This window comes from Pseudorca crassidens, chromosome 20 (genome assembly GCF_039906515.1).
Source record: "Pseudorca crassidens isolate mPseCra1 chromosome 20, mPseCra1.hap1, whole genome shotgun sequence".
Lineage (NCBI taxonomy): Eukaryota > Metazoa > Chordata > Mammalia > Artiodactyla > Delphinidae > Pseudorca > Pseudorca crassidens.
Window position 1 is genome coordinate 39573256 of NC_090315.1, and position 10887 is coordinate 39584142.

Sequence of the window (10887 nt, forward strand, 5' to 3'; positions counted from 1 at the left end):
TTGAGTTCTTCCTGTTGGGAACTGGTAAACTCTCAAAAATTTGGGGTATATAATGAAGAAGGTTATCTGCCATCACTACCATTCTGAGATTGATGGTAATATGTAACTTTTACCTCAAACTATAAACTAAACAAAGAAACCTCCAATTAAAAAGTATCTCTATTACAGGATTTTTTTTCAGAGCCTTAAAAATGCTAATATGCATTTTAATATGTACTGGAAATCTACAAATAAATAGTGTTCTATATTCCCAAGCATTTCATCATGGAGTCCTATTTATAAAAAGCACCTCATGAGACACACTGTGGAAAATATTGGAAAGTATTCAGAATTCTTTCTGAACTCTTGATAAGGCATCGGTGAGGCTATGAAGTGCTTTTTACCCACAGCAATTGTCTGGACCACTGCTGTGGCTTAAATTGAAAGCCAGACAATGAACGGCTTTCCCATTGATATCAAACTACTCAGATTCCTTCATTCTAATCTTTGCACTTAGAAGTAGATATAAGAAGTTTCATTTGCTAAACAAACATCTTAACTATCCCACTAAAAATAGCTCATAAGAGAATTGTTTTAATTTTAACTTAAGAAACAGCTAATTTTAAAGACTGTAAACATGTATTTTAGGGATCCATAAAAAAACACACAACAGGGCTTCCCTGGTGGCGAAGTGGTTGAGAGTCTGCCTGCCGATGCAGGGGACACAGGTTCGTGTCCCGGTCCGGGAAGATCCCACATGTCGTGGAGCGGCTGGGCCCGTGAGCCATGGCCGCTGAGCCTGCACAGCCGGAGCCTGTGCTCCGCAGCGGGAGAAGCCACAACAGTGAGAGGCCCGCGTACCGCAATTAAAAGTCAAAATTATAAGACAAAATTTACCACAGCGTTCATTTCACATAAGAATACACATTTTAACTTCATCCTTAACATTTATTAAAGTAATAATTCCTTAAAATATTTTTCACAAAACAATTATGGAAATATTATCAAGTTTGAACATATTCTGAAAACCTTTTAATTTAAGGAAAGCACCCACTGGCCTTAGCAATGATTATTCTATCTAACCAGGCACTTAAAAATGACAGGGTCAAAGTCTTGGATGTGACATTTAAACCCTTTAAATGCCCTAATACAAATTATGCATTATTCACAAATCCAAAATAAAATGGCAAGGTCAGCAAAGAGCATCTTCCACATTTACAATCTGAATAAATTATTAAGCTTCTATAATTATCTTTGCCTTATCAAAAAGCATCCAACACCCCACCCAGCCCCACTGTGGGTTTCTAGGTCATTATGTCCCTTTGCCATTTCTCAGAAAATTAAATAATCAAGAACTGTTGCCCCATTTCAGGACTGGGGAAAAAAAGGAAATAGCAAATGGTCAAACATTATTAAGAAAAAGAACAGGGTGAATAAACTCTGAGCAAAATTATAAAGTCAGTCTTTGATTGCTCCAACTTCCCTTTTTTCTTTCCCACTATTGAAGTCTGTGATCTGGAAAGAATCTGTGCTCTGTTATTCACATGAGGTAGAGTCTCAGCTATACTGACTGTGGAATTCTAATATGTTTGTGTATGGACAGCTTTTTAACTGAGGTGCCTGCTGAATGGGTAACCCCTGTATTTCAGCTCTCTGGACTCCTCATTTGCTTTAATATTCAACTAAAATGGCTCATAACTCCATGCCATTAACTATTGGAAGTCTATCTGGTAATCAAGATTTCTAAGGATCTCTCAATGTGGAAAGCATATTTTCAAAGTATCTTCTGGGAAATTCCCTGGTGGTCCAGTGGTTAGGACTCTGCACTTCCATTGCAGGGGGCACAGGTTAGATCCCTGGTCAGGGAACTAAGATCCCACAAGCCATGTGGCATGGCCAAAAAAAGAAGTATCTTCTGATATTACCAAAATCATTGGCTCATCTCCTAGTTGCTGCTGTCAACTTTCTGTCCCCCTCCCCTACAAAAGAAAATAAACCCTCTTCCTTTATGTTTCAAGGCAGCATTAACACAAATTATTGTTAAGTAGCAAAACTATACTAAAGGTTTGGTATAACACTGAGATTACGGGAGAAAACAAACCATAGACAGTGAATATTAGCCATAAGTGTTGTAAACTCCCTCAGCCATTCCCACCTCCATAAATTCCTCCTTTACTATTAATACATTTTGATGAAATGTTAAAAATTAAGAATAATAATAATTAAGAAAAACATTTTTAGTGTAGCAGACGATGCTGAGTATCTTCAAAAATTACCTTATTTAACATTCCCAACATGCCTAAGGAGTCAGCATTTTCATTTTTATGCTATAGATGAGTAATAAACTGAGGTTTATGGGGGTTAATTAAGTTGTTCAAGGTCAAACTAGTAGTAAGTTAAGAGTCAGAATCTGAACCTAGGTTTCTCCGATGTTGATGCACTCTTTAAAAAAAATGGGATTGTCAATGGAATGTTAGCCATAAAAAAGAATAAAATATTGCAATTTGCAGCAACATGGAGGGACCTAGAGAATATTATACTCAGTGAAGTAAGTCAGACAGAGAAAGACAAAAACTATATCATATGTGGAATCTAAAAAAAAAAAAAAAAGAATCTATATACAAAACAGACTCACAGACGTAGATAACAAACATGGTTATCAAATGGTAAAGGGAAGGTGAGGGACAAATTAAGAGTATGGGCTTAACAGATACAAACTACTACACATAAAATAGATAAGCAACAAGGATTTACTGTATAGCAAAGGGAGTTACATTCAATATCTTGTAATAACCTATAATGGAACATAATCAGAAAAAAACCTGAATCACTATGCTGTTCATCTGAAACTAACGCAATACTGTAAATCAACTATACTTCAATTTTTAAAAAGGGAGGGAGGATTGTAGTTTGGATAGCGGTGTACACCTTTACCATTTGATAAATTTGCTGGACCACAGTAGTAGTTATCTCAGAGCCCTAAGGAGTTTGCAAATGGCCTGAAGGCATGTTGGGGATTCGGGTGGCTCTCAATCTCACTCATTCCCCCTTGTACAAGGTGATTTATTAGGTCAGAAAAACAAGTTGAGCTTTCCCTGATGTTAGAAGCCAACACCAAATCAATTCATTCCAGAGGAAAACCCAAAACACCATCTAATAATAAAGCTGTGATAGGCAGCACGGCATTTTGAGCAGGTCAGAAATCATCTCATTTGCTGGCATCACCATTTACTGGCAGTAATACAATGGGAAATTTAATGTCAAAGCTAAAAAAGCTATAAAATTGGAATATCCAGTCAAAGTGTCATTGATAATATTTAATGTGATCATGTAATTAAGCACATTGCCTAACACATAGTAAATGGTGAATAAATTCAGGAACTATTATTGGTGGTAAGAATATTATTATTTTTACAGCACTGTTTTTAAAACAGTCTATTGGAACTCTTGAGAAAAAAGCCATGATACCTATATTTAGTTTAAAAAATACGGTTATATAAAGTTATCAATCTCAATATCAATTTGCCCTATAACATTCAATCTGACTATACTTTAATCCCTGAATCTTCTATATTATATTCCAAATTCCCTTTATTATAGTTTCAGAACAAGTAGACAATGACTTAGTTTTAATTTGGAAATCACAGTTTTCCTTTAAAGATGTGTGATTCATTATGCAATTCAAAGAACCAGGACACTTTTTTTTTTTTTTTTTTTTTTGGCAGTACGCGGGCCTCTCACTGTTGTGGCCTCTCCCGTTGCGGAGCACAGGCTCCGGACGTGCAGGCTCAGCGGCCATGGCTCACGGGCCCAGTCGCTCCGCGGCATGTGGGATCTTCCTGGACCGGGGCACGAACCCGCGTCCCCTGCATCGGCAGGCGGACTCTGAACCACTGCACCACCAGGGAAGCCCCAGGGCACTTTTAAACGCCCCTTTTTTTTTTTTTTTTTTTTTTTACAGCAGACTCACCATTATATGCAAATGAATTGGTTAAGCTTTCTTGGTTTATTAAAACCATAATTAGACAAATTTTCAAGGAATATTGTTTCTAACAAAGCCTTTACCCCCACCCTGTGCAAAACTCATGCATATTCAAAGGATTATGTTTCACAAAGTGTCCTAGCTTAATACCAACTTATGTATTTTCCATGTATGCAATATTCTAGAAGTCCAGTGTTTGCTGGGTTCATTAACATTTTCACTCTTTTTCTCTTCTTTAAAATTCACCATTTGGTAAATTAGAAAAAATTGAGATGCACTAAAGACAATATAGAAGGTCCACACTCTCAAATCTTTTATCTAACAGGCTGTCAGGAAGTTTGGCCTAATTATACATTTTCTCTAGTTAAAAATGTCCAAGCATGCTGGAGTTTAGTTAAGTGATTCTGATTTTATTATAAGCACAATAGGAGGAGCACTTCAGGGTGGATGGCTCTACAGGCTGGTCTGACTGCTTAATTATTTTGATGGCAGCACGTTCTTTAAAGCAACGATGGTCTAGGTCATGCTAGTACTCTGTCAGACGACTTCAGCAAATGGCACGTTTTCATGTTTAAGTATTTTGGGACCAATTTTAAAGTGGTAATGATGGATATGCTCTGTGAAATATGCTAACTCTTGGTACAGCTGGGTCTGAGACTGTGTCTGTGGTGGTTATAGGCATACAGTTTGAAGTTTGGCTCAGTCACTTATAAGCTGCACAAGTAATTATAATTCTCTGATTTGCTCTATGTTTTTCTTCTGGCAAATATGACCACGTGGACTTATTTGCAAGAAAATTAGAACCCACCGAATACCAACCAACTACAAAAGGACAATTATAATTGGCAAGGCAATGGACATCCTTTATTTTGATGTTGTAACATAATGAAATTGATTCTAAAAATGACATGATTTCAACACCCTCATGGCTTACCTTCTCCATCACCATTGCAATTTTTTTTATATCTGGTGTGGAAGGAATTTAAGGCTAGTAACTGTGTCTCGATTCTGTTTGTATTCCTCCAGGTTGTGCAATAAATACTTGTTTACACCATAATATAAGAAGACAATTTGATGATTTTCTAGGTGTTGTTGCTTTTAAAGCTTATTCCTCTTATAATCCAGATTGAGCCATGGTGTGTGTGTGTGTGTGTGTGTGTGTGTGTGTGTGTGTGTGTGTGTGTGTGTGTGTGTGTGTGTGTGGTATGTCTACTGGGTGGGAGCAAGAAAAAATGGAACATTTACAGAAGTGACACCTCTTTAAGTCCTTATTAATCTTGTTAAAATGCTCATTCAATTTATTTCAATTCCAAAACATAATTAGCACTGTTTCTGTGTCCAGCATCCTTCCTCTTGCAGGAAGTGCCAAGCCCTTGATAACAGACAGTAAATAATTACTTAAGACTTAAGTCAGATTCTGAGTATCTTAGTAACGGAATGAGTAGAAATAATCTTGTTTTGCTCTTGTCAATTTATAGATATGGATGCATGGCTCAGAAATGTTAAAATATGACTAAACCCACAGGGCTACTGATGGCAGAAGTAATCAGCTCTAGAATCCACGTCTACAGGCCTTGCACCCTTCCTACAATACCACCATGATTCTAGAAACGCAGATAATATCTTGTGTGGAAGATCTATTTCAAAGAGCACAGTAATTACAAATATAGCATCTGAATAACAGGCTGTGGATTATGGAATTTCATTATGTCCAAAAAGATTCTTTGATGTGGACAGTTACTTCTCAGACCCTGGCTTCTGTTTAGTGTATCTGCTTCTGAATTGATATGTAGGCAACAAGCCCCTCAGACACAAGACACATTTTTAATTCTCAGCCAGGTACTCTGCCCTTTGCTCAGGCTGCAGGTGGTGAAGGTTCTCCCCTGGAGCACCCCCAGGTGAGCATCTGCCATGGCACGTCAGAGCTGAGTGGGGCACATCTCCTAGCGTTCTCATTCCAACAAGATAGCATGAAATGAAGCAGCGTATTTCACACCTACATGAGATGAATACTTGCAATCTTGAGCCACCAGAGTGTTATTTTTTCCTTTTTTACATTTTACCTGACTGGATTTTATAAATATAGCTAATCTTTATTAGTGGGTTGGTGGCAGCATCTATTATGTTAACCATACAGCACAGTGTACTTAAGTAAGCCTTTAACTCAGAAAAAACTACCTGGGTTCAAGTTCCAGTAGGTTACATGCTGAGCAGGGAAACAGAAACAACTTGTTCAAACTGTTTCCTTACTAACAGAAGAAAACTCAAGTTTCTACCTATCTCAAAGACTTATTTTGTGTACCTGATGAGATCTCCTCATTCATTCACTTAATAATTACTCACTGAGTATATTCTGTCAGGAAATTCACTATGTTGGGGTGTAGAGTAGCAAAAATAATAACTAATACCTATGTAGCACTGTGAATCTAAAGACTTCTTTTCCCCAAAAGATAATACACTTAAAAAAATAATAATAACTTGGTCCTGGCCAAATCAAGAAGTTACAGGCATTTGGATATTCTTTTTTTGCCAGATAAGCAATGCCCTACAGTATAACAAATACAATTACTATGCAAAATTATCGCCCTAAAGCAACGGGATATCTTGAAAGGACTTTTACATGAAAGGTAGTTTTAGTGCTGTTAACTCCTTCATCTCCCTTAGTCCTGCATCTCATCTGTTTCCGAGTTCCGGAAATGAATGATGCTATGCAAGTTTTCTCACATGGAAGGAAAGGAGGGAGGGAGTGAGGGAGGAAAGAAGGAAAGAAGGAAAGAAGGAAAGAAGGAAAGAAAGAAAGAAAGAAAGAAAGAAAGAAAGAAAGAAAGAAAGAAAGAAAGAAAGAGAAAGAAAAAAGAAAGAAAGAAAGAAAGAAAGAAGAAAGAAAGAAAGGAAGAAAGAAAGAAAGAAAGAAAGAGAAAGAAAAAAGAAAGAAAGAAAGAAAGAAAGAAAGAAAGAAAGAAAGAAGAAAGAAAGAAAGAAAGAAAGAAAGAAAGAAAGAAAGAAAGAAAGAAAGAAAGAAAGGAAAGAAAGAAAGGAAGGAAGGAAGGAAGGAGAGAGGGAGGGAAGGAGGGAGGAAGAGGGAAGAAAGAAAAAATCAAGCATCAACTTTTAATATTTGCAGCCTCACCAACATCAAGGCTGGGAAACTGTTTACATCTTAGAATGTCAAAGAATTTCAGTTAGTTAATTATGCTGCAGGTGGGCAGATGTATCTAGGAGCAGATATTTGCAGATGCAAATTGTGAATTTTGCCTGAGTAAAAGTAAATAGCTAAAATGATTATTAAAGCACAGTGGAAAAATAAGATGATATATAAAATGCAAATGAGCAGTGACAAACACATGGAGGCATTTTGCTTGTGAACTTTGACTTCCAGTAGTCGAATGTTTCTGTGCTTCCTTCATTGGTCTGTTATTTGCCATAATGAGACAGAGTTTCAGACTGCAGCCTCTATGCCCTGAAAATGACATTCACTTACCCAGGTCTCAAGGTTAACATTTTATAAATTACCACTTCAAAGCAAGAGTCACCATCTATATGCCACAGGACTGAGGTGAGTGTCATGTGATATCAACCCCGTCATTTTCTTATTGTCCCGTTTCAGATTGTATTAAACAACTCTGATTTTCTTTGCAGGGTCAAGGGCTTTATTCAACCAGAAAAATGAATTCATCAAAAAATAATGTTTTAGGGGCTTCCCTGGTGGCGTAGTGGTTGAGAGTCTGCCTGCCGATGCAGGGGACACGGGTTCATGCCCAGGTCCGGGAAGATCCCACATGCTGCGGAGAGGCTAGGCCCGTGAGCCATGGCCGCTGAGCCTGCGCGTCCGGAGCCTGTGCTCCGCAGCGGCAGAGGCCACAACAGTTGGGAGGCCCGCGTACCGCAAAAAAAAAAAAAAAAAAAAAAAAAAAAAGTTTTGTTATTTCTTTTATCTGCTCAAGAATCTTCTTTGACTGTCTAGAACCTAGTACATTAATTCTGAATGCAATTTCATTGCATCCAAGATGCATACAAACTTGTAGCCCACTGCATTTCAACCTTGCACACTATTTTAATCATGTCTTCACACATTTCTGTACAAGAGATCAGCCTATCCCCTTGCTTTTTCCCCCCACTCCTGTCCTTGAGTATCTTTCTTTTCTCTTCAATCAATGTCATTCATTCATTCATCTATTTATTCATTAATTAGAACTCATCATTGCATGCATACTTTTCCCAAGCTATATACATTGGGTATTAGAATCATAGAAATAAATAATGTATGACTCTCATTCTCAAGTTTACTGGGAGGCAGACCTCTACATCAATTAAGAAACATCTACACTGGTTTTTGGAGTTTGAATAGGACTGTGTCTAATAAATGACTGAGAACGTGAATTTTAGCAGAGCAACATGAATAAGACTTCATGACTCTAAAAATATGGCAATTTCAGAGAACTCTAAATGCTCATTGTGACAGCAGCACAGCATGCAAGGGAAGACAGAGATGGGGATGAAGAGGTAGTCAGGGCTCAGATCACAGCATCTTTACTAAAGCAAACACTACATGCTTTAGGTCCCCATTTGAATACATGAAACTGTCAACTCACATCAGTATTTCACCTCTAGGTTTTCTTGTAGCACTAATTACATAAACTGATATTAAATATGATATTGTGATCAAATTGTATTTCTGTTTTGTTTTGTTTGTAAGCAATGTGTGTTATTTCCTCAGCTACCAAACTACATGATTGTAATAAATCAGGGTTTGATCAGATCAAATTCAACTGAACCAGGGAAATGCCCAACACCTTTCAATTCTACAAAGAAAGGGAGGTACAGTATGATCTCTTCCTTCATTCTGTTAATTGAGTGCAAATATCTCAATTTAAAAAAACCTCTAATATCTAATTCACTAATTAAAAGGCTGGGCTCGAATTTGGAATAGACACAGAGGCAACCCTGCAGGTTGAAGGAGGCTCAAGGCCAGCCCTGTGGAAGTTGTTCCTTGTAAGTGATTGATGTGTGAGTAGTGAACATCAGAGTGAAATTAGAGACTGTGGGCTCCAAAGGAAAAACGTCTATCAGGAGAAGCTCTTACTGCATTTTAAAAAGCAGTTTGGAATGATTCATTTCTTAAGGCTTAATGTTGGGGAAACAGAGAGGAGTCTGAGTCTCTTTAACAGCATTTAGAACTCATACAAGGCTCTTTGTGATTGGCCTTCTTACTCAGTGCTACAGGCACAATGAATGTCCTTCCACACAGCCAATCTGTTATTCTCAGTTGTCTTGAATTCCATTCAAAACCAGTTTTCTGAAGAGACAAACAGCCAGCATGCAAGCTGTTGAGGTACACAATCCCATGGATTCTTGAAACTGCCCGTTTCCAGACCAAAAACATTGCTTTTCTCAACATGAGGAAATGTTAACAGATTCTGCCACTTCTTAAATATACTCTTCTTAAGGATGGTAAGAGTGCCTCATCTTTTAAGTCAAATGTTCCCACTGCAGAAGTAAAAAGAGCAGCGATACTTAACTTTCACAAACTATTGCAAATTAAATAGGAAGAAATTTAAAGTTGTTTTCAAATCAATAATTGGAAGACCTATACTGATGTTGAATTCACGACTCTAGTCTTATGATGGAGTTGAAACATAGCTAAATTATCACTAGATTTACCATCACTTTTTTACCCTAGAATATTAAAGTCCATAAAGTAAAATAAATTGCTTGTGGTCACATTACTTACATATTAGTCATTATGGGAACTCCTCCTTAGTTTTCTGTTTTTGTTCAGTTGCGTGAGTGTGTGTATATGTCTGTATGTCCACCACGTATTATTATATCTTTTTACCAACTCATGCCAATTCCTGGAAAAGTAATCTCTTGATTACTTTTTTTTTTTTTGGTACGTGGGCCTCTCACTGCTGTGGCCTCTCCCATTGCGGAGCACAGGCTCCGGACGCGCAGGCTCAGCGGCCATGGCTCACGGGCCCAGCTGCTCCCCGCATGTGGGATCTTTCCGGACCGGTGCACGAACCCGCGTCCCCTGCATCAGCAGGCAGACTCTCAACCACTGCGCCACCAGGGAAGCCCTTGATTACTTTATTAAAGTAATTTTTTTAACATCTTTATTGCAGTATAATTGCTTTATAATGGTGTGTTAGTTTCTGCTTTATAACAAAGTGAATCAGTTATACACATACATATGTTCCCATATCTCTTCCCTCTTGCGTCTCCCTCCCTTCCACCCTCCCTATCCCACCCCTCCATGTGGTCACAAACCACCGAGCTCATCTCCCTGTGCTATGTGGCTGCTTCCCACTAGCTATCTATTTTACATTTGGTAGTGTATATATGTCCATGCCACTCTCTCACTTTGTCACAGCTTACCCTTCCCCCTCCCCATATCCTCAAGTCCATTCTCTAGTAGGTCTGTGTCTTTATTCCTGTCTTACCCCTAGGTTCTTCATGACCTTTTTTTTTTTCTTAGATTCCATATATGTGTGTTAGCATATGGTATTTGTTTCTCTCTTTGTGACTTACTTCACTCTGTATGACAGACTCTAGGTCCATCCACCTCACTACTAATATCTCAATTTCGTTTCCTTTATGGCTGAGTAATATTCCATTGTATATATGTGCCACATCTTCTTTATCCATTCATCTGTCGATGGACACTTAGGTTGCTTCCATGTCCTGGCTATTGTAAATAGAGCTGCAATGAACATTTTGGTACATGACTCTTTTTGAATTATGGTTTTCTCAGGGTATATGCCCAGTAGTGGGATTGCTGGGTCGTATGGTAGTTCTATTTTCAGTTTTTTAAGGAACCTCCATACTGTTCTCCATAGTAGCTGAACCAATTCACATTCCCACCAGCAGTGCAAGAGTGTTCCCTTTTCTCCACACCCTCTCCAGCATTTATTGTTTCTAAATTTTTT

General features: G+C 38.0%; 1 non-coding gene across 1 annotated transcript; it reads left to right on the top strand.

Annotated features, from left to right (window-relative positions):
• The first annotated feature begins 1774 nt into the window (after positions 1-1774).
• TRNAG-UCC (transfer RNA glycine (anticodon UCC)) lies at positions 1775-1847 on the top strand. The gene has a single exon. It is a non-coding gene; the product is annotated as a tRNA-Gly (tRNA).
• The last annotated feature ends 9040 nt before the right edge of the window (positions 1848-10887 follow it).